The sequence below is a fragment of the Acanthochromis polyacanthus genome, chromosome 6, assembly GCF_021347895.1.
Source record: "Acanthochromis polyacanthus isolate Apoly-LR-REF ecotype Palm Island chromosome 6, KAUST_Apoly_ChrSc, whole genome shotgun sequence".
NCBI classification, from domain to species: domain Eukaryota; kingdom Metazoa; phylum Chordata; class Actinopteri; family Pomacentridae; genus Acanthochromis; species Acanthochromis polyacanthus.
In genome coordinates, this window is record NC_067118.1 from 7,852,323 (window position 1) to 7,876,616 (window position 24,294).

At 38.6% G+C, this 24,294-nt stretch overlaps 1 protein-coding gene across 2 annotated transcripts in view; it reads left to right on the top strand.

The window, feature by feature from the left end:
* The window catches only part of LOC110959203 (kelch domain-containing protein 8B-like), a 293,431-nt gene that overhangs the window by 218,738 nt on the left and 50,399 nt on the right, over window positions 1-24,294 (top strand). The window lies entirely within an intron of this gene.

Here is a 24,294-nt window from a genome sequence, read left to right on the forward strand (position 1 = left end):
ATGTTTTTTCTGTATTTGTTTTGTGATATTTTTATTCAAAGATGATTAGAAATACAGTTAAGTGTCCTTTTTCCTGTCTACGTTTATAATTTCTTTCTATTTGAACTGATTTCATATAAGCTCATTTTTTGGTTTTATTTTATGGCTGGTGCAGGTTTAAATCCACTAGTGAAATGTTTGCCATCTTATGTCTGAGTCTGAGAGAGAATGTGTGATGCACATTGTTTTCTGACATCCACATGAAAATCTAAATGTGTGAGTGCACAGTGAGCTGGAAAAGTGCAGATGGAAAATAAGCCGTGGTGCTTAAAACAAACTGCTCAGATTATCCTTTCTAAGTCATCTTTAAAAAATGGATGGATGGATGGATGGAAGATGGATGGATGGATGGATGGATGTTGGATGGATGATGGATGGATGGATGGATGATGAATGATGGATGGAAGATGGATGGATGGATAGATGTTGGATGGATGATGGATGGATGGACATTGGATGGATGAGTGGATGTTGGATGGATGATGGATGGATGGATGATGAATGTTGGATGGATGAATAGATGGATGATGGATGGATGTTGGATGGATGAATGGATGGATGATGGATGGATGTTGGATGGATGATGGATGGAAGATGGATGGATGGATGGATGATGGATGGATGGATGGATGGATGTTGGATGGATGAATGGATGGATGATGGATGGATGAATGGATGGATGATGGATGGATGTTGGATGGATGGATGATGGATGGATGTTGGATGGATGAATGGATGTTGGATGGATGAATGGATGGATGGATGGATGGATGGATCAAACCTTCAAACCTCTCCTGATTTAGCTTCTTTAAAGCTGCAGTAAATCCATCAGAATGACTCATTACATTAAAAATCGGATGGTTTTGAGCTCTGATAGGCTTTAATTGGAACACATTATTTTGCACTTTACAAGCATCACAACATCTGCTTTTAATCCCATTTTAAGCATCATGAAGACAGAACATCGCTCATATAGTGTATTAGGCTTTAATTATGGCTTTTATCCACAATATGAGACATTTGATGCATTTTTTCGAGTCAAAACATCATCATTTTGATGTAGAAGAGAATCACATCCTGCTTTTTTCTTTAGATTTGAGGTAATTTAGGGATTGTCAAGGTTCAACTTTTATGAAACCTTGTTGGCCAAACGGCTGAAGTAACACTGACGTCAGCTTTATTGACAAAACTCTATTTTTCATTCAAAGCACATCTGCTGTTGTTATTTATCTATGAGTTTATGGTTTCAATCCAACGTTAACAAGGGTGTTTGATTTGATTTTTCAATCTTGTCTTCTGCTCATAAAGCAGAAGATTTTTTTTTTAAATTTGCCATTTTTTCGACTCTGACAGATGATGATTAAAACACTGTCATCAGAGCCTTTTTACACTTGATATTTTTCTCATAGTTGTGACAGAAACATGGTGAAATCTTTGGTTGTCATAGATTTTGAAAAAGTACTCTTAAACAAAAGGGGTAGAAATTACAGCACTACACGAGCTGCTTTACAGAAAAACCCAAATGAAACCAATCAAAAGTCTAAAATATATACAATTAAAATCTGAAGTGTCTCAAATATCACGTCTGCATTTATTCACCAGCAACATCTGACGGTTGCTTGGCAACTTTAGTCTGCAGAAACTCATCCAGATTGTACAAACCTAAAGTTTCACAAAATGAAAACTCTTAAAAGCAAAACATATTTTGCTTTAAATCTACAACGACAGTGCAGAGAAGCTGTAACCGTGTCGAACTAAAGACTGTTCTGAAACCTTAATAACAGCATTAGTCGCTTCAACAAATGTCCAAACGTGACATACTTTTACATGCTGGTGATAAACGATTGAGTGATTGTTGGAGTTATGCCTTTTATAGTTTTCTAGAGTGATATGTCGCAGAAAATCCACAGAAAAAGGAGGTTGGAAATGACAGATGCTGGACTTGAACACAGGAGACGGCGTTATGTTTGTCTTGTCTCTTTTAACCACAACCACAACCATTCCATTACCAAGAGCTTATCCCTGTAACCATGACAACACCTTAGAAAAGTCTTTTTTAGCCTATCGTACATCCAGACTACTTTAACACTTACCTGTTGGGGTCAAATTTGACCTGTTTTGACATTTGGCAGCAGTAACAAATACCTTAAATGTTCTTCTTTTAGCCTGAAATCTGATCACTTTTCCTAAAGTGATCCAAAATACACAAAAAAATAGTACTTTTTTAATTTTGTGGTAAATGTTGAATTCATATCGATAATTCTGATTTCTTATGACATAGCAACAAGGACAGTGTTTAAAGGTTGCAGTGATTAAACATATTATGAATTCCAACAGTCCAACAATGCTCGTGCCATTTTCAAATTCAATAAAATATATTTAAATCTTATTGGCTTTTATGTTTTTGTGTGAAACAGGACATAATACGGTGTAATAGTAGGTGCTTTTTTTTTTCAAAAACGAGCATTGTAAAAATTAAAAAAAATAAACTCTCCCTGCTGTCTAAAACATTTATTAATTATAAATCATGTATTTGTTAACGTGACATAGGCTATTCAGGCATTCTAAATAGATCCAGAGTTTAAAAGTTGATATAGATGCTGACAAGGAGGAAATTCTTGGTCTGGGTCAAAATTGTTGGTAAAAGTTAGTATAGATGCTGACTAGTTAGTATAAAAGTTGGTGTAGACGCTGACAAGGAGGGAATTCTTCAGGTCAGAATTGACCTGGACCAAGAATTCCCTCCTTGTCAGCATCTATACCAACTTTTACTGTGAAGGTATACAATATAAATAGTATAAAAGGGCTAAACTTGTTGGGTTCACTGCTGGGGAATCCAAGAAGTGCACTGGAAAAAGTTGGTATAGATGCTGACTAGTTGGTTTAAAAGCTGGTATAGATGCTGACTAGTTGGTTTAAAAGTTGGTATAGATGCTGACTAGTTGGTTTAAAAGTTGGTATAGATGCTGACTATTTGATATAAAGTTGGTGTAGACACTGAGTAGTTGGTATTAAAGTTGGTATAGACGTTGACTATACCAGCCTCTATGCCAACTTTTACTGTAAAGGCATAAAGTATGAACAGTATGTAAGGGTTGAACTTGTTGGGTTCAATGTTGGGGAATCCAAGAAGTGCAGTGTCAAGTTTGAAGTAGCACAGATGAAACCACAAACTTACGTTCAAACTAAACTACAAATATGCTTTAAAGGGAATATAATAAACATAATTTTTAACCTGTGATGTGGTTGGAAAGGCTAATTAGTTTGAAAAAGTCTGCCTTAGGACATTAGAAGGGCTATTGTTTTGTATAAACCAGTGAGTGGCCAGACTTGATCTAGAAGATGATAGCTCAGAATTAGGTTTAAATTACTGTTGTTTACCAAAACTACGTGGTTTGGTTTAAGGCATTATAATCTGTTGTTTGGTACTTCTACGTGTTAGAAGCTCTGTTAAGGTCTGGCAACAAAATTTGTTGGTTAGGGTTTGGAAAACTGTCACGGTTTGGTTTACAATATGAATCTTTTACTACTTATTTGAAGCATCTCCTCCATGTTCTTGTTACCATTGCAACAATTAATAATATGATTGTTTGGCTGAAACAGAGCGACAGTGAAGCAGTAAAATACATTTCAAAGATAAATTAATTAGAAACCCATTTGTCGTTGCAAACATAATCCTGCAGAAAACATGTTCCCTTCAAAAGAGTCCAGCTTAGTTGGGTGGGGATGTAATTTTGTGGGAACAGTTTTTTCTAATATTTTGCATAACTTTACGTTTCCGCTTTTTCAGAAGGTCTAGGTTCGATTATACCTTCATCAGCACCAAAACACTACAAATAAATGCACTCTACAAGTTAGCTAGAAGCATAGCGTCATTTTCAAACTGCTGTCTTCTGCTAGCAATAATGTTGACTTTAGCGACATCACATGAGGCAATTTATTGCTTCGCACCGCTCCTTTTAGACACATAAAATGCTTCATGCAACTTTTTTAACATATAGAGCACTCCTCAAAGCACTGGAGTAAATTCTGATGTGCTAAACTCTCCTTGAAGGTAGGAAAAAGTAGTTTTTGTGTTCAATCCCGACTAAACCTTGACCTTCATGGTGTAGGATCAGAAATCGGTTTAATCTTTGAACTGCTGATTACGTCCTATAGATCTTATGTTCGAAACTTCTTTGTCTTCCTCTGGTTAATATTCTTCTAGATTCATTATTTAAAGTCTCAATCACAGTAGAAGAAACACTTATGCCCTTGAAGCTTTTCCAGTAAAAATTTAAAGTCCTGCATCACTACAGTTAGTTAAAGAACAGACGTATCATGAATCTCAACTATCCAAAGCACTTGTTACGCAGCAACAATCGATCGTAGTTTATAGCTTCGTAATGTGCTTACTAAAAGATGAATCCTCAAAGTAAAGAAGAAGTATTGAATAGCTGTCAGGTAACAGCAGTGCAGTAAAATCTATGCTACTTCTTTGAGGAGAAGCAACAGGAAGTGGCAGAAAATGGAAAATAATCACAAGTATCTCAGAGCTGTAGCTTCAGTATAGCAGTTGAGTAGGCGTACTTCGTTATTCTCCAGTAATTCATCGTACTACACCATCTTCCACTTCATAAAATGAATATGGTGCTGACTGTTACCAAGATTTTTAGACACTAATGTATAGGTTTGTGTTTTCTTATGGTGTGCGGGAACCTTAAAGGATGAAGCTGGTGATTGTAAACCTGATTTAGCTCATTCTGTAGTTGAATAGTTGTGTTCTTTCATCAAGCACAGACGTCTGAATTGATGTGAAAACAGAAAAAGATGCAGGGCTAGAACAAGGCCGCTGAGAAACTCGAGGACGGCCGCTGTGTTGGAGTTGCCGTTGCTGAGAAGCCTTTGTCGAGCTTCTGTAGCTTAATTTACAGAAAACAGAGTATTTTCAGGTGGTCACACTGTGAACATGATGCAGATCTAAAGAGGCTCCAACGCCTCGCTGTGCAGAACCAGAAATTTCAATGGACACCAGCAGCTGCCGACTCGACAGGTACATGGACGCTGTAGGTACGCTGCTGATTATGTGAACGTCTGCTGATTGGATTATCGTTTTCTGTCTCTGTGATTCATCCTACGGCAGTTAGGGTAAAATTATTCACTCAGAATAAACCGTTTTCTCCATTATTTTCTTACTTTTATGAGCAGAATAAGCAATCAAAAGCCTCCTGTGGTGATTTGAAGTTCCCTAGATGTCACGAAAAACACAAAGAGCACAAATAGTTACATGAAAATCCACTGACGGTCTGAATTAAAGCGGGCCTACATGTGTTTTAACGTGTGGGCATGAAGCTAAACTGAGCGCACACTTCGAGGTGAGCATTGATTCGCTGAACAGCTTCTGTCTATTTTAGCATGCATGGCTGAAAGGCTGTCTAAGTGCACATTTAATCTAAAGTAGCTTCACAGACTGAGTTTATTTCAGTCCCCCTGGAGCATGAATGCTGTTCGAAGCAGCGAGGCAACGTCTGAAAATATCCTCACTCCAACTGTGATGATTCACCGCCGTAGATGGACGGATAAATAGATGGCCACAGCTCAAAGCCCTCCGCAACGAGTCGTGATTCGATTCGGCTCCGGTGACATTTAAGAGTTGCAGAAGGCAAAGAAACACCAAGTTTTGACTTGAAGAAAAATCGAGGAACACATGGCGAGAAGGCAAATAAACCAAAGCTAACACTGTCAGTGTTTTGGATGCGGAGCAGACAGTAATCCATTTCCAAGGTCTTTCACAATTGATTCGAGCTCTGACTAATCCGTCAAATGTTCTTTTCTTTTATTTACCAACTTCACATTCTGTCCTCTACTTTCACAAATCAGTGAAGTCTGCTTCAATTTCCTCTCCAGAGGCACCTGATACGCTCAGATACGGGATATGATCAGAGAGAATACATTACGGTTCTGACCGTCGTATTCGCTGCTTTCATCACCTCTAAACACAACACCATCCCCAGAAGAGTCTGAGAGTACTGAGATGAGTTTTACTAATAAGGTGTGAAACAGAAAAATCACTGACTTTATTAATCCCAAAGGAAATTCTTGTACCAGATGTTGCTCAGAAAAAAAGAACACATAATACAAGAAAATCAGGGCCTAAAAAAATCAAAAAGTAATGACATATAAGTCTGATACAATAATAAATAAACTACAAGGCTAAAAAATAATTGTGCAAATTATACTGGGGCAAAAATAACTGACATCTCACATGATAATGAAATATTACACCTGAAAAATTAGATGAAATTAAAATAAAATATTGCACATGTGATCAAAGTGTTGCAAAGCATAACAAAATATTCCACATTAAACTGAAATATTACACCTGAGAAATGAAAATATGAAGTTTTGCACGTGGAATTTAATGATACACGAGTCAGAAACTGATACTGCGCAAACTATTGAGAAGTAATATTGCGAACAATGGCAATATTGTTTAGATCTGAGTGTCTGATGTTGTAGCTGTCAGTTAAGGAAGTTTTGTGAAGTTTGTTAAAAAAACAGTGATGTCACAAAACATGATAAAGACCATAGAAAGCAAGACAAATGGGATATAAAGATTTTTCCATCACAGACTTCATCTATCTATCATCTGTCTATCTATCTATCTATCTATCTATCTATCTATCTATCTATCTATCTATCTATCTATCTGTCTGTCTGTCTGTCTGTCTATCTATCCATCCATGATTCATCCAACCATTCATTCATTTCTAAGTCATCCATCCATCCATCCATCCATCCATCCATCCATCCATCCATCCATCCATTATCCATCTGTTCATTCATCCATCAATCCATCCATCCATCCATCCATCCATCCATCCATCCATCCATCCATCCATCCATCCATTATCTATCTGTCCATCCATCCATCCATCCATCCATCCATTATCCATCTGTTCATTCATCCATCAATCCATCCATCCATCCATCCATCCATCCATCCATTCATCCATTATCTATCTGTCCATCCATCCATCCATCCATCCATCCATTATCTATCTGTCCATTCATCCATCCATCCATCCATTCATCCATCCATGCATTTATAAGTCATCCATTCATTCATCAATGATTCATCCATCCATCCATCCATACTGTCTGAAGGATCGATGCTTTAATGAGAACACAGCCCCCTCATCTATCATTAATACAGGGTGTCTATACGACAGCCAACCGTATAGATGTGTCAACTGGCACATTGTGCTTTTTCTTTCTAATGGAAGAAATTAATTGACCAGCTGGACAATGAAAAGCTCTCATATCTGTGAGAAAATTTGTCAGGACTTGCAAATAGTGGACAAAAAAGATTCTCATATCAGTTAATAATAAAAAACCATTTGGATGTTTAATAATGGAACACAGTCGACACAAAATGTCCATGATGCTGTTCGGCTGTGGTGCAGCCAGCTGGAGGAGGAGGATTAGATATTCTACTAATAAAACTGTTATTATGGAGCTGCTTTTTGTTGGTTAAATGGATTTAACCAGAAAAGGGCAGCTATCTCATGAATATACAGCTGTAAGCAAAAGTTTACATCCACTTGTAAAGACCATATATATCAGTGACTCCTATAACTCTATAACTCTTGGTTCTTTCATAGATTTATTAAAGGTCTTCTGGAAATATGGAAAAATGTGCTGGATCAAAAATATACAAAGAGAAATGCTGATATTTGGTTAAATGTCCATTTTCAACTCAATTAGGCGCTTTTGGTTTCCATCCACAAGCAGTTCAACTAAATTTGTTGTTTCTTCATCAGTCCACAGGTTCTTGATGGGTTTAAGTCAGGACTTTGGGGAGTCTACACCCTTCATTGTAACCTGAGTGAACCATTTCTTTACCACGTCTGATGTCTGTTTGGGCTTATTGTCTTGTTGAAACATCCAACTGTGTCCAAGATCAACCTTCTGCTGATGATTTCCGGTTTTCCTGTAAAATGTGGCGGTAATCCTCCTTTTCATTGTTCCATTTACTTTGTGTAAAGCTCTAGTTCCACAAAGCATAAAACTGCCACCACCATGCTTGATGGCAGATTTGGTGTTCTTGGGGTTAAAAAGAGATCCGTCAAAGACAGTCTGATATCCAGAGTGAAATAAATCCTAAACCAGCTTTAAATCACATCCCAAACCAGCCCAGAGCCAAGACTGAAGCCAAACATAAACTAGTCCCAAGAAAGTCCAAAACTAATCTAACATACAGTCTGAAACCAGTTCAAAAGGACTTCTAGAACACCCCAGAGCATGATGCTGCCACCACCATGCTTGATGGTAGGTTTGGTGTTCTTGGGGTTAAAGGCCTCACCTTCTCTCCTACAAATATGTTTGCTGTAGTCAGTCTTAGTCACTTAATAGAAGTTAAGAGGGAATGCCACTTAGAAACTTTGTACATCATTTTTGACAAGAACAGCCACTGTACTGTAGGTTGTCAATGTGTGTTTGGGCTCATTGTCTTGTTGAAACATCCAACTCTGTTTAAGATCAACCTTCTGCTGATGATTTTAGGTTTTCATCCTCCTTCTTCATTATTCCATTTACTTTGTGTAAAACTCCAGTTCCACAGAGCATGATACTGCCACCACCATGCTTGGGCCCTGTGGAGATTCACATGTTATCGCAAGCTTGGATTATTTCTGGCACACATGTTAAGGAATTCACGAATTACACAAAAAAACCTCCCTGCAAGTTGTCAGGAATGGTTACTCTTCATTCACTCATGTGTGTTACAGCATATAAAAACACAACGTTAACAGGGTTAACAAGCTGATTTAGTCTTACTCGAGATGAGGTGAGACACTGAAGACTTTCTTTACGCACTGTCCGTAGAAAATATAATGGTAAAGAATGTATCAGTGCAAATATTTTACTCGTAGAATGCAGAAGTTTTGGGATTTCATCGGTTTTGCCGTCTGATTTTCTGCTGCATCACTGCTGTAGCTCAGGATTTAACTCTTTATCTCCATGCATCCCTTTTTCATTTCTGCTCCTTTGAGAGTGTTTCTGCATCAGCATCTCCATGAGTGACATGCAGTGATTATAGATCATGAGAGCAGAGACACAAACGACGAAGGAGACGACAACAACAACAACATAATAACATTCAGTGTCCTTATCTCACTCTGAGGAACAGACAGAACAAGAGAACAGAAAAGATGTAGAACAGACAAAATTCAACTTCAGTGGCTCAGTTTAGTGTTTGTCAGATGTATCCACATGGCAGTCCCATACATGTGAGTGTGAATGAGAGCTGTTTAGCCATTATGCTGTCTAATAGAGGTCACAACCCTGTGGGCTTCTGCTAATACCGCGCAGCTTCATTAAGTGTTCGTTTTTTGCCCCGATGCTGACATGTTGCAATCAAGCGGATTTGCATTTAAATGTTCCCCATGTCGGCTCCGAGCGCTGCAGGAAACCAGAGCGGCACTCAGGGTTAATGGATGTTCTGGTGTTGGCTGTCAGTGAGTCACACCGTGTGGAAGATCCAGCGTCACCTCTCTGAGAGACGAGCCGCAAAAAGCTGCAGCACTTCAACGTGACACTAAGTGAGAACACAACTGCCTTCTTAAAGCACAGGCAGCTCGGCTGTGGGTCAGTGAACCTGTCCACGTCTGCAGCGCCACGGTGACGAGGAGTTTAACCGTAACAAACAGGTTTCTGTCTGTCAGCATCATGTCACGCTGTGGGGTTCTATCAGGATAACAAGGAGACGCCAAGGTCCATCATCCAGTTCGTTTCAGGCAGGAAATCACTGAAGTGAGAATATTAATCCGAAGGAAATGTGTGTGTCTTTAGCCTTTGTACGGCAATCTACTAGAGATTTGACCCACCAGAACTCATTGCTTTAAACCTGGTCTAATGTGGTCCAGATGCAAAAAAAAAAAAAAAAAATCTCTAAAATGTCCATGTTTTTACATTCTAACACAAAAATAATGTTTTTTCCATATCAAAACCAAGGTGTTATAGAGTCTTTAGCCTTTGTATGATCATAAATTCCAGATTTGACCCACCTGAGCTCATAGGTTTTTTTATCTGAACTTAATGTAAAGTGGTCCAGATTTTTAAAAAATCAACTACAATCTCCATGTTTTTACATTGTGACACAAAATAATGATTTTCCACATCAACAATTATGTTTCATAAAGTCTTTAGTCTTTGTATGACAATCTATTCCAGATTTGATCCACCTAAGCTCACTGGCTTTTGATCTGGACCTGGTCTAAAGTGGACCAGATGCAAAAAAAAAAAAAAAAAAAGCCCTTTGAAATCTTCATTTTTTAAAATAGTTTTTCTTTTTTGCATTTCACTTTATGATCAGTGCTCATATATATACTTATGAGCAAAAAATGCTGCAAACTGATACACTTTTTCCATTTCCTCTTACATCTACTGGAAATCTACTCTGCGCAAAATTATACAGAGCCTGTATGTGGTTCTAACTGTACATCTGCACATGTGGTTGTAAACAGATGTGAGATGTATTGAATTTATTGGGACTGAGTGCATCAGACGTGACAAGCCGTGAAAGGAAAATGAAAACAGTCATCAAGCATTTACGGTGTTTTCATTCGTCACTGTCGTCTAACTTCTTTACTGCTCTGTATATTCAGTGGATTGTCGTCCACCCTGCTGCTTTTAGCTTCAGTAGGTTGATTGTTTAGTTTAATTGTCAGAGAGCCGCTCTTAGCTCAGAAAGGTAGCCATGCTAATTGATCCTCAGCTCAGCGTGTAGTTCCTCTGTTCAAGCAGCCCTCATAATTAAAAGAGAAGAAAGAGGACAGAGGCATTGTGGGGAAAGTATTTAATTCTTTTCATTTTCACTTTTGCACAGTGTGGCTGTAATTATTGTAGATCTTCTCTGAGGCTCTGTGTGAATTTACTGGTTAAAGAGCCTTATTTAGGTTTAATTTACTGAGGTGCAGGGAAGCTAAATACTAGTGTAGGCGAGATAATATGTGAGTTAGCACAACTTAACTGTAAATAAACGGACAGTTTAGTCAGATAGGATTAGTTTTGCAGGTATTCAATCAATAACCGAACTATTGGACAAGGTCAAAGTGTCTCAGCACTAGATGAAAGGAAAAAAGGACAACAAATTCATATTATAAGTGAAATGTGCATTATTTTAAATGCTAACTTTTACAAATGTTTTGCAAAATATAAGAGAAATCAAAATTATTTAATATAATTTTGTAATTATGAATTACTGGACAAGTTCAAAGTTAAATGGCAGTAGTTGAAAGAAAAACAGTGGACAAAAAATGCAAAATATAAGTCAAATGTGAATTATTTTAAATGCTAATATTGACAAATATTTTGAATAATAAAAGAATAATTCTAATTATTTGAAAATTACAAATTACTGGACAAGTTCAAGGTTTAATGTGAAAAAATGGTGAAAAACATGGACAAAAAGTGCAAAATCTAAGTGAAATGTGCATTATTTTAAATGCTAACTTTTACAAATGTTTGCAAAATATAAGAATAACTAAATAAATATTGGACAAGTTCAAACTTTAATGGCACTAGATGAAATGAAAAGTGTGTGAAAAAAATGGCCCAAAAATGCAAAATGTAAGTGAAATGCACATTATTTTAAATGCTAATGTTTTGCAAAATAAAAGAATAATCCAAAGTATTTAATATTAGAAATGATTGGACAAGTTCAAAGTTTAGTGGTGCTAGATGAAAGGAAAAAATGGTGAAAAAAGACATTTATAAATTAAATGTCCATTGTGATTATTTATTTATTTATTTATTTATTTATTTTTATAAATGTTTTGCAAAATATCAGAATCACCAACATTATGAACCTGAAGCAGTTTCTGGGTTTTCCCGTCACACATTTCCTCACTGTGGCTCATTTTTCTCTCCAAACTAAAGTCTTGCAGCTCTGTGGAAGCAGAACAACCATGAAGAAGGAGGAAAACTCAGAAATGTCTTTTGTAACAAAGCTGTAACACCGTAAAGCATAAATATCGTGTCGTATCTCATCATTGGTCTCCTGGGCTCACACACATCTGGTCCAGGTCTCCACCAGGTGAACCTTTGGTTGATTTGATATTTTCTCTCCGTCTCCTCTCTTGGCTTTAAAAGTCGGGCAGGGTTGTCAAGAGAAACTTTTGTTGAAGTTAACATGGATTTGAAGTCTTAACCTCACCTTCCTCCTTGGAGACGGCGTGCCAATCAAACGCACCCCCCTCACATTGGCAGCCTTGATCTGCCGACAGATGGCTTGTAGTGGGGATGTTCTGTCAACCTGGTCTTCATCTTTCACTTTTCTGTCTGTCTGTCTGTCCTCCTCCCTCCCTTCTTCTTCTTCTTCTTCTTCTTCTTCTTCTTCTCCTCAGCTATTAGGACTGACAGAACAGATTATCTGATGAAGTGACTCACTTACAGACTCACTTCTGAAGGTCTGCAACTCAATCATAGCTCCACTGGCTGTCAGATATTTACAGTGTCTGGATGTAGGTGGCGGCTGCACAGTGGATCGGTGGTTAGCACCGTCACCTGCAGCTAGAAGATCACCAGTTTGTGTTCCGGCCTTCAGGATCTTTCTGCATGGAGTTTGCATGTTGTCCCTGTGCACATGTGGGTTTTCTCTACGTACTCCGGCTTCCTCCCACAGTCCTATGCTGAGGTTATTTGATGACTCTAAATTGTCCGTAGGTGTGAATGTGAGTGTGATTGTTTGTCTGTATATGTAGCCCTGTGACAGACTGTTACCTGTCCAGGGTGTCACCTACGTTCACCCTAAGTCAACTGAGATAGACTCCAGCCTGCCGCGACCCTACTGAGGATGAAGTGGTGTATAGAGAATGGATGAATGGATTTAGGAGGTCAGTCTGAGAGGTTGAATCCTGGTTTTGTCTTATGGTCTGAAGTGACCCAGCCACTATGTTTAAAAGCAGAGAATAACCCTTCATGACAGTTTTTCAACTTGAAATTCAATGACTTTTCCTAAAGTGACTCCAATGTTAGAAAAAGTGGAACACTGTCTACAAAGACGGTACAACCACTTCTCTCTTTGCTGAAGCCATGAGTGCAGTTTTCAGTTTTAGTTTTCAGTGCGCAGCCGGTCACAGATATTGATTTTTCTCAGATTTCCAGGAGGTAAAACTGTAAAGCAAATACTGTGTTCTGCTCATGTGACAAATACTTTTGTAAAGCTCATGCACACACACTTCCACACACATACTGTCCTACATGCACTAATTAGAGTTTAATAGGTTCTTCATATTTTTCTTTTGCATTTTTTTCATTCTTATTATTATTGTAGGGCAGCGGTCTCCAACCTTTTTTACACCATGGACTGGATTCAAGCAAGAAAAGTTTCTACAGACCGGTCATCGCACTCATAAAAAACAAGAAAAGCACTTAGAGAGCACAGTACTCCGCCAAGGCTGCTCAGTCGTTTGACTATAAGCAGCATCACTGCCAAAATCTAATCACTTGGTCCGTGTCATTTCTGACCTTCCCTGAAAATTTCATCCAAATCAGTTAGTCTATTTTTGAGTAATGATGCTAACAGACAGACAGACAGACAGACAGACAAACCAATGTCAAACAACTCCACCGCTTTCCTTGGCAGAGTAAAAATAATCGTGCTTTTGCTTTTCTTTTAAAAAAGACTCTTCACCAAATAAATCACCTTCTTCTGTCAGCATCAAGTCTCTCCCTCTTAAAAAAGAATCTCTCCATAAATGTTTCTTTTTTTATTAATTTTGATTTCATTTAACATCAAGTGCAGGAAGCAAGCACAGATGGAAGAAACGGGAAGGCGATGTAGTCATTTTTCAAAATAAAACACCCTGCAGACTCCATTGTTCAGGACACAGAACACTGTTGTTTCTTTTTTTAATGCATTTAAAGCTCTTTCTGCACATTTCTGTTACTTTCTTGGGATATACAAATGCTATCTCTTGCTAAACAAATAATGTTTACACCTTTAGCAGCAATAATAGTGATTATAAACCTCTACTTTATTTGTTTGTTTTTAAGGTTATCATTTGAAAACAAAAAAATCTGTGATTTTACTAGTTATCAGTAATTGAATGAAACGAGGAAAAATTGTAAAATAACTGTACTTTAAAAAAAAAAGACAGCTAAAACTATAATTTTTTTATAATAATAAACCTAGAGAGACCTTGTGCCCAATTCACCACCAGATATTGACAAAACATACATTTAAATGAAAAAAAAATGAAGTTAAATCTGGAAATGATGAAATACTGCCTGGCCTTGAAGTGAATACTGTGCTCGGTTGCTCCTACAGACTGGCTGCTTTAAAAAGACAGTTTATTTACCTGCACTTTTGGCCTTGTGCTCTCGGTTATGGGAAGTTCTAGGTGACTTTATGCACCCAGAATTACTGCAGCTGCACCATGTCGGGAACCTGAACAATCCAAATCCCTGCAGCTTTCCTACGTCTCGTAGTTTCAGTCTAACAAGCTGCAGCAGCTGCTCATGGACACACAATTATTTAGCGTTTGAGTTGTGTCCGTCGTGTGTGGTGAAGATTTGACTTTCAAAAACAGTCACTTCGGCTGTTTCCGTCCCAGCTTTTATCCTCTTACTTTCATGTCTTTCCAAATCTCCTGGCCTCTCATGTTTTAAACTTTCTCATTGACATCTTGTATAATTTACTGCCCTCTGTGCCCTGCTTCTGTTGCGCCTTCATTCTTTTGGTGGAAGGTTGAGGAGCAGAATCACCGACTAGAAGTACGTGTATAGACGCTACCAGTTAAAAGTTTGGACACACCTTCTTATTTCATTTTTTTTCTTTATTTTCATGACTATTTACATTGTAGATTCTTACTGAAGGCATCAAAACTATGAGACAAGATACATGAAATTGTGCTGCAAACAAGCAATTGTGAATTTAGTCAAAGCATGTTTTATATTTTAGATTCTTCCAAACAGCCACTGTTGGCTTTGATTCCTGCTTTACACACTCTTGGCATTCTCTGGATGAGCTTCATGAGGTAGTAATGGTTTTCACTCCACAGGTGTGCCTTGTCAAGGTTCATTTGTAGAATTTCATAATAATAATACATTTTATTTGAATAGCGCTTTTCAAAACACTCAAAGACGCTTCACATAAAATCATCAAACATTAAATTAGAAAAATAAAACAAGAATAAAACAAGTCATAAAACACATCATAATCATAAAACGCAAGTTAATGTTATGTGTTAAAAGCAGTTCTGAATAGGTGGGTTTTGAGGAGTGATGTGAAGGTGGTCAGGTCAGTGCAGTCACGGATGTGTTGGGGTAGAGGGTTCCAGAGTGTGGAAGCAGATATGGAGAAGCTCTGTCTCCTCAGGTTCTGGTCCCCAGTTTCTTGCCTTCTTACTGGGGTTGGGACCATCAGCTGTGTTGTGCAGAAGTCAGGTTGGTACACACTTGACAGCCATATTTGACAACTGTTAGAATCCATATTATGACAAGAACCAATCAGCTGAATGAAGAGAAATGACAGTCCATCATTACTTGAAGAACTGAATGTCAGTCAGTCCAGAAAATTGCAACAACTTTGAATGTATCCTCAAGTGCAGTCACAAAAACCATCAAGCTCTACGACCAAACTGGCTCACATGAGGACCGCCCCAGGAAAGGAAGACCAAGAGTCTCCTCTGCTGCTGAAGAGAAGTTCATCCAAGTCTCCAGCCTCAGAAATGGAAAGTTAACAGCAGCTCAGATTAGAGCCCGATAAATGCCACACAGAGTTCTAGTAGCAGACACATGTCTACATCAACTGTTCAGAGGAGACCAATCAGGCCTTTATGGTCAAGCAGCAGCTAAGAAACCACTACTAAGGAAAAGCAACAAGCAGAAGAGATTAGTTTGGGCCAAGAAACACCAGGAATGGACATTAGACCAGTGGAAATCTGTGCTTTGGTCTGATGAGTCCAAATATGAGATCTTTGTTTCCACCCGCCGTGTCTTTGTGAGACCAGAAAAGGTGATGGATGGTCTCTACATGCGTGGTTCCCACTGTGAAGCATGGAGGAGGAGGTGTGATGGTGTGGGGGTGCTTTGCTGGTGACACTGTTGGGGATTTATTCCAAATTAAAGGCTCATTGAACCCGCATGTCTACCACATCATCCTGCAGTGACATACCATCCCATCCTGCTTGTGTTTAGCTGGACCATCATTTATTTTCCAACAGGACAATGACCCCAAACACACCTCCAGGCTGTGGAAGGACTATCTGACCGAAGAAGGATATGATGGAGTGCTGCTTAGGTCAGATGATCTGAACCCAATCCAGAAGGTTTGGGATGAGATGAACCTCAGAGTGAAGGCAAAAGGACCAACAAGTGCTCAGCATCTCTGTGAACTCCTTGAAGACTGTTGGAAAACCATTTCAGGTTCTACCTCATGAAGCTCATCCAGAGAATGTCAAGAGTGTACAAAGCAGTAATCAAAGCAAAGGGTGTCTGTTTTAAAGAATCTAAAATATAAAACAAGTTTTTATTTTTTCTCCCAATTGTTTGTTTTCTACATATGTGTTCATTCATAGTTTTGATGCCTTCAGTATGAATCTATAATGTAGAAAGTAGCAAAAATGAAGACAAACCAATAAAATGAGAAGCTGTGTCCAAACGTTTAACTGGTAGTGTATCCATATTTTTAAATTGATGGTAGAGTTGCAGAAACAAGTGCAGGAGACACTTTAATTTTCCTCACTTATTATAGAGCCAGATGAACCCATAAATTGAAGCAACATCTTCACAAACCATTTCACTCCCGATGGCATTTCTTGTAACTAATCCACATCTCGCTGCATCTGCACCCTGCGTCGGCGCTGATTACCAGACAATTACTTGGTAATCAGCTCAGTCGATGTTAGTGTTTCTCTTTCTTGGAGTGCCTGTTGATTAGGAAAGAAAAACAGGCGATCCGGAGCTCTTCTTCTGTTTACTTCACCAGCTGCTGCTTTCCAACTCTGTCGCTCTCTTTCAATCAGTGTCTGAGCTGATGCTGGTAATGACTTTCATTAGCCAAAGTGGCCTTCTAGTGGCAAAAATCAAGCAGGTCATTGTGGTCATTTGGTCGTCTGCTGTTTTTGTTTAGCTGAAAAATGTTAGTAAAGATGTGACCCTGCACGTATAAATCAACACACTGGCTTCATTCTGTTGATTTTTATTCATATTTAACCAATTTTCCAGCTGACAGGTACAGAGAAAATAATACTAAATGTGAAGTTTCACTGCAGAAAAGGTGTCCAAGATGGTGCATTAAAGAGCAGCTTACTGCTCAGACTATTATTGGCAGGAACATGTTGTCACACGAAGCCTATAAATAGACCCGAGGGAGTGCTGCTGCTGCTGCTGGTGGCCATGGTGTGAGTTTGTGTGTGTGTGTGTGTGTGTGTGTGTGTGTGAGATAACGTTTGGAACGAGATCAGGCAAAAACAACAAGAATGTGTTCTGTGCTGAGACGATGGCAGCAGCCTCAGTTTCCAGCTGTGGTCAGATGTGCCTGAGGAGATGAGTGAGGCTGGACGGACTGAGGAGGCAGGAAGCAGATTCATTACGCAGCACCATATGTCTCTGAAATGAAAGCTCATGTCACGACAAGACATGAGCAGAGCATGTAGTCACTGCTGGTGGATGAGCTGACCTCTGATAGCATCTTCCAACAAAATATAAGTTGTTTCTTATATATACCTGCCCCCATCATCAGATATTGATGCTGCATAGAACATGAGCGGCAGAGCTGCACACCTGGATGTGAAGCAAGAAAAGGAAAGTGCTGAAGGGCATGGAGTTTGTCACCAAGGAGGCCTTTTCTCCAATGATCAAAGAATTAGCGTCACGACAACCTTTTCGAGGGTCACCGTGTTTAGGCATATGTGTAAAAATATATAAAGTACCGTTCAAAAGTTTGGGGCCACCTAGACAAGGAAACTCACACTTTTATCCATGTGCTAACATAACTGCACAATGGTTTTCTAATCATCAATGAGCCTTTCAACACCATTATCTAACACAATGTAGCATTAGAACACAGGAGTGATGGTTGCTGGAAATGTTCCTCTGTACCCCTATGGAGATGTTCCATTAAAAATCAGCTGTTTCCAGCTAGAATACTCATTTAGCACATTAACAATGTCTAGAATGGATTTCTGATTAACTTAATGTTAGTTATAGCCTGTTATAGCCTTTTAATCCTACAGTGCACGAGTCTAAAACCTTCATTCTAGCCTGATTGAGCCATTTCTTTACCACGTCTGATGTGTGTTTGGACTCATTTGTTGAAACATCCAACTGTGTCCAAGATCAACCTTCTGCTGATGATTTTAGGTTTTCATCCTCCTTCTTCCATTATTCCATTTACTTTGTGTAAAACTCCAGCTCCACAGAGCATGATACTGCCACCGCCATGCTTGATGGTAGATTTGGTGTATTATGGGATGTATCATCGTTTGAACAGCAAACCTGCAGCAGTTTAATGTCTGTGACAGAGTCATAGAAGCAGTCACTGGTATGGATGTGTTTTTGTTTTCTGTTGTTAATTCACCAGAGAAAACTTTTAAAAAGTACATTTTGGGTAAACTTTCAAGGCTCATCTCAGCATGTGTGATAGGTGGTTGGTCAGAAGAAGTTAGTCAATGAAAGAATCATTTTAACCTGCAATTGTGAATGAAACTAAAATAAATATTAATTTACTATGATAGAATCACTGAAACAAATGTGTCTGTCATAAAGAACAATCATGCATGTTGCTTCTTTATAGATATTTTGTAGGTCTTCTGGAAATATGACAAAATCTGCTCAGTCAAAAACTATACAAACAGCTCTTCTAGTATTTGGTTAAATTTCCATTTTATTTTTTTAAACCTCTGTTAAGTTCTTTTGGTTTCCGTCCTCAATCTTCCGATTTATCTTTGACTTCTCTGGACGGAATCAGTGCAGTACAGCTAAATTTATTGTCTTTCTCACTCAGACTTGTCTCTGCTGCTGCCTGTTGTCAGACAAGAGAGCTAATACTGATTATTTTAGCAAAACTCTGCTCAATGCACATAAATCCTAAGTGAATGTGATCTTTTGGGGTAAAAAGGTTCCTGCATTTCTTTAAGGTGCTCAAATATGAGACATTTCTTGACGATTGCAGATTCTAAATCAATAACATGATGCATTTTTAAAGCAGTAATTCTGAAGCTGATGGACTGTCTCCTTTTGTAGCTGCTTTCATTGATTATAATGGAAATGAAGTGACGCAGCAGCTGCTCTGTGAACTGTCTGCACTGGACATTATGCATTAGGAGTTAAAGCTAACTGTAGGGGTCCAGTCTTTCTAACTTTTACACCTTAATCTTGTCAGTTTATGCACAGTTACTGTCCAATATGTAAATCATATCCAGGATGCTGTTAAGCGACAGTTAGTTTAACTGAAATCAGAGTTTATGTAACTCTGCTGCTCATGAATCGCCCATAAAACAAATTTCAAAATGTAAATGGGCAAAGCTCCCAATCCAGAGCCGACGTTTAAAGTGGCTCCCATCAAATGTGGCAGCATGTAATCGCACCAGAACCCAAACTAGCGCCTTCATTAGGAGCACAAGGGGCTAACTGCTGTGATTTCTGTCACGTGCTTTCATTATCGGCGCTTTAGGTCAACACGACTCTCTGAGAAAGTGTTTGTGACCTTAGCGACACGAACCCCATTTTATTCCAGGAGCCGAGAAAAAAACCTGTCGGAGGCGTAACTCACTGCCAGCAGCTCCATGCCTGTTTAATTAAGAGCTGACAGACTTTTCATTCTGTAAAATACACATCAAATCCCGGTCCACGTACAGTCAAAGTAATGGGCGTCTGTTACCTTTTTTGATCGAAATTCATGCATTTTCTTTTTATTTCTGACCATTTCTTTATCAAAAATGTATATTCTGAATGAATAACCAATGAAGCTACAGCTGTTTGACACTCACATGGAGTTATTTAATACTCAGAGAAAATAGTCCATACAGCTGGAAGCAATGAAACAAATTACATTGATTTAATTATGGGTCATTCCAGAACTGGAGGACATTTTACATCCCAAATGTAGTTACTATTGCAACAACACATCATCAGTAGGGTAAAACTAACCTGTCTCACGACGGTCTAAACCCAGCTCACGTTCCCTGTTAGTGGGTGAACAATCCAACGCTTTGTGAATTCTGCTTCACAATGATAGGAAGAGCCAACATCGAAGGATCAAATAATCTATGAACAAAATACTAAAACATGCAGTTGTTGTGTGAATGTACTTGTCCTGAGACCAAATCTAAAATAACTGGGAGAAAGGAGTGTTTGAAAATATTTTCAAAAATATCAACCAGCAGTTCCTCCGAAAATGCCATTTTTCTTTTGTCGATCCCATTTATGTTTTTACAAATTTACAATTACTATTATTATTATTTATTCGAGCCTTGTCTTTATGGTTTTACCATCTATTTTCTTTTCTTCTTTTTTATTCTAGTTTTCTTTATTTTCGTATCACACTGGTCTTTGTTGTGTTGATTTATTTTGTAAATTTTTTATTTTTTTGAATAATTTTTCCCACTTTTGCTTCTCTTGATTTTTTTCCTTATCTTTGTTCCTGAGTGTGCTTCTTTTTTGGCCTTTACAAACTCTGTTTTTAAAGGTTCTTTCAACATTCTTCTTCTCTTATTTATTATTATTATTACTGTTATTTTCGATTATTATTATCATTACTGTATATCACATTTACTCCATACCAAAAAGTCATTCATTCTCTGGCTGCGTTTGTGTTTGTTTTGCTATTTTTATTCCCAATTCGCATCCCTTTTCCCCCCAAAATTCCCCAGTTAAAACCCTGAAAGTCACCGTATCTGTGCTGAATATGAATCCAGTAGTAACCTTCAGCCTTGCTCGGCCTGATGGCTGCAGGACGCTGCACTAGATCCAGGTTTGTTCTGGCTGAAGGAGGTGATTAAATCTCCTGTCAGGGTCCTATCAAGAGGTTTTTCCAAACACTTGACACGACTTGTTTCCCGAAACACTTAAAAACCCACAATGGAGCTGATCACAACCTATTAGCCTCTCCGTGAACACAGCTCCGTCTCTTCACAATGACCTTGTTGTCGTAAAGTAATTCTCCCTGGCATTGTGTCCTCACCAGAGGGTCGACATCACACCATCAATCCCTCTCCAGACTTCTTTATCATGTACATGACTGTCAGCAGTGATGTGTGGACTGAAGTTACTCCAGATGGCATCGCCTTAACCTCCAGTTCTGCTGCTGAAAACCTTGGGAGTTATTTTTGATCAGGATATTTTCATTCAACATACAGAGGGGTCTCGACTTGGGTTGGAATTAGGTTTCTATGGCGCAACATAACGCGATTGAAGTCAGAACTCACATATGTACATAAGCACCTGTCACTTACCTACACTAACATAGTGGTAAAATCATAATCTAGGACATAAAAACACATGGACACACTTGGGAACCATAATAAAGGGCAAAAAAATTCCCAAAAACAACACAAATGAAAGACAGCAAATGTAGCGCAATCCAATGTGGCGTACAACCGACGAATGCAAACAAAGCCATCTGCCTCGTATGCTGCGTGACGACATATTTGTCCGATCCACTCGCCAATTATTTCCCACGTAAAACTTGTTTTAAAATCGTAAACACCATGCGTCGGAATGATGAAACAAAACTTTTTTTGATAAATTTATGGGAGATGGCGATGTAACCATGAAACACCGCAGGACGAGGACGTCGTAAACCGAGGACCTGGTGTACACACGTGGACAAAATTGTTGGTACCCCTCAGTTAAAGAAGGAAAAACCCACAATTCTCACTGAAATCACTTGAAACTCACAAAAGTAACAATAAATAAAAATTTATTGAAAATTAAATAATCAAAAACAGCCATTACTTTTGAATTGTTGATTAACATAATTATTTAAAAAAACAAACTAATGAAACAGGCCTGGACAAAAATGATGGTACCTCTATAAAAGATTGAAAACTATTTGACCAGAGTGACATGATTAACTCAGGTGTGTCATTTAATTGACATCACAGGTGTTTCCAAACTCATTATCAGTCAGTCTGCCTATTTAAAGGGAGACAAGTAGTCACCCTGCTGTTTGGTGAAAAGGTGTGTACCACACTGAACATGGACAACAGAAAGCGAAGGAGAGAATTGTCCCAGGACATCCGAAAAAAAATTATAGACAAACATCTTAAAGGTAAAGGCTATAAGACCATCTCTAAACAGCTTGAAGTTCCTGTGACAACAGTGGCTCATATTATTCAGAAGTTCAAGACCCACGGGACAGTAGCCAACCTCCCTGGACGTGGCCGCAAGAGGAAAATTGATGACAAATTGAAGAGACGGATCGTTGGAATTGTATCCAAAGAGCCCAGAGCAACCTCCAAAGAAATTAAAGGTGAACTCCAAGGCCAAGGTACATCAGTGTCAGATCGCACCATTCGTCGTTGTTTGAGCCAAAGTGGACTTCATGGGAGACGACCAAGGAGGACACCACTGCTGAAAAAACTCATAAAAAAGTCAGACTGGAATTTGCAAAAATGCATGTTGACAAGCCACAAAGCTTCTGGGAGAATGTCCTTTGGACAGATGAGACCAAACTGGAGCTTTTTGGTAAGGCACATCAACTCTATGTTCATAGACTCAAAAACCAAGCATACGAAGAAAAGAACACTGTCCCTACGGTGAAACATGGAGGAGGCTCAGTAATGTTTTGGGGCTGCTTTGCTGCATCTGGCACAGGGTGTCTTGAAAGTGTGCAAGGTACGATGAAATCTGAAGACTATCAAGGCATTCTGGAGAGAAATGTGCTGCCTAGTGTCAGAAAGCTTGGTCTCAGTCGCAGGTCATGGGTCTTCCAACAGGACAACGATCCAAAACACACAGCCAAAAACACCCAAGAATGGCCGAGAGAAAAGCGTTGGACTATTCTAAAGTAGCCTTCTATGAGCCCAGATCTGAATCCCATTGAACATATGTGGAAGGAGCTGAAACATGCCATTTGGAGAAGACACCCATCAAACCTGAGACAACTGGAGCTGTTTGCTCATGAGGAGTGGGCCAAAATACCTGTTGACAGCTGCAGAATGCTCATTGACAAATACAGAAATCGTTTAATTGCAGTGATTGCCTCAAAAGGTTGTGCAACAAAATATTAAGTTATGGGTACCATCATTTTTGTCCAGCCCTATTTCATTAGTTTGTTTTTTTAAATAATTATGTTAATCAACAATTCAAAAGTGATGGCTGATTTTGATTATTTAATTTTCAATAAATTTTTATTTATTGTTACTTTTGTGAGTTTCAAGTGATTTCAGTGAGAATTGTGGGTTTTTCCTTCTTTAACTGAGGGGTACCAACAATTTTGTCCACGTGTGTACATAAAAATCAAGTTTCAGCTTTCTTTCATCTGCGTACTGTCATAAAAATCAGGACCATCTTGTCTTGGAGTGACGCTGAGAAACTAATCCATGCATTTATAATTTCTAAGCTGGACTGCTGGAATTCCTTATCATCAGGATGTCTCAATAATTCTCCTAAAAACCTCCAGCTGACACAAAATATTGCAGCCAGACTTCAGACAGGAACCAGTAAAAGCGATCACATTTCCCCCATATTAGCTTCTTGTTAAATCCAGGACAGACTTTAAAATCCTGCTTCTAACACGGAAAACTCTTTATGACCAAGTACCTTACCATGCAAAGCGCTTCGAGATGACACGTTGTGAATTTGTATTATATGAATAAAATTGAATCAAATTGATTTGAAGCTTCTCAATCTTTTTTTATATAAATAGTTTATTGGCACATTTAGAAAACAAACAACATAAACATAGCATGAGTAGCAAAACAAAAACAGCTCAGGTATGACAAGACAATAACAATTTACATAGGCGGACTAGGCCAGTTTGTGAAATCCTAGCAAAACGGGTCCAATTTATCTTAAGTATAGTTCCCAGATTTTATGGAAAGCGTCCACTGAGGAGTGAAGCCTACATGTAGTATATTCATTTGGGATACAGTCTATTATGAGATTGTAGCTTCTCACTCTGACCACCGCAAACATGTTTATTTTTGGTGTGAAGGTAAGCATTTTAGCACGTTGGTCAATGGAGATTTGACTACTTTTTGTGCGAGCCTCAAGTGGACAGTGGAGGAATTGTACAGCCATGGCCATAAGTTTGAACACAACATG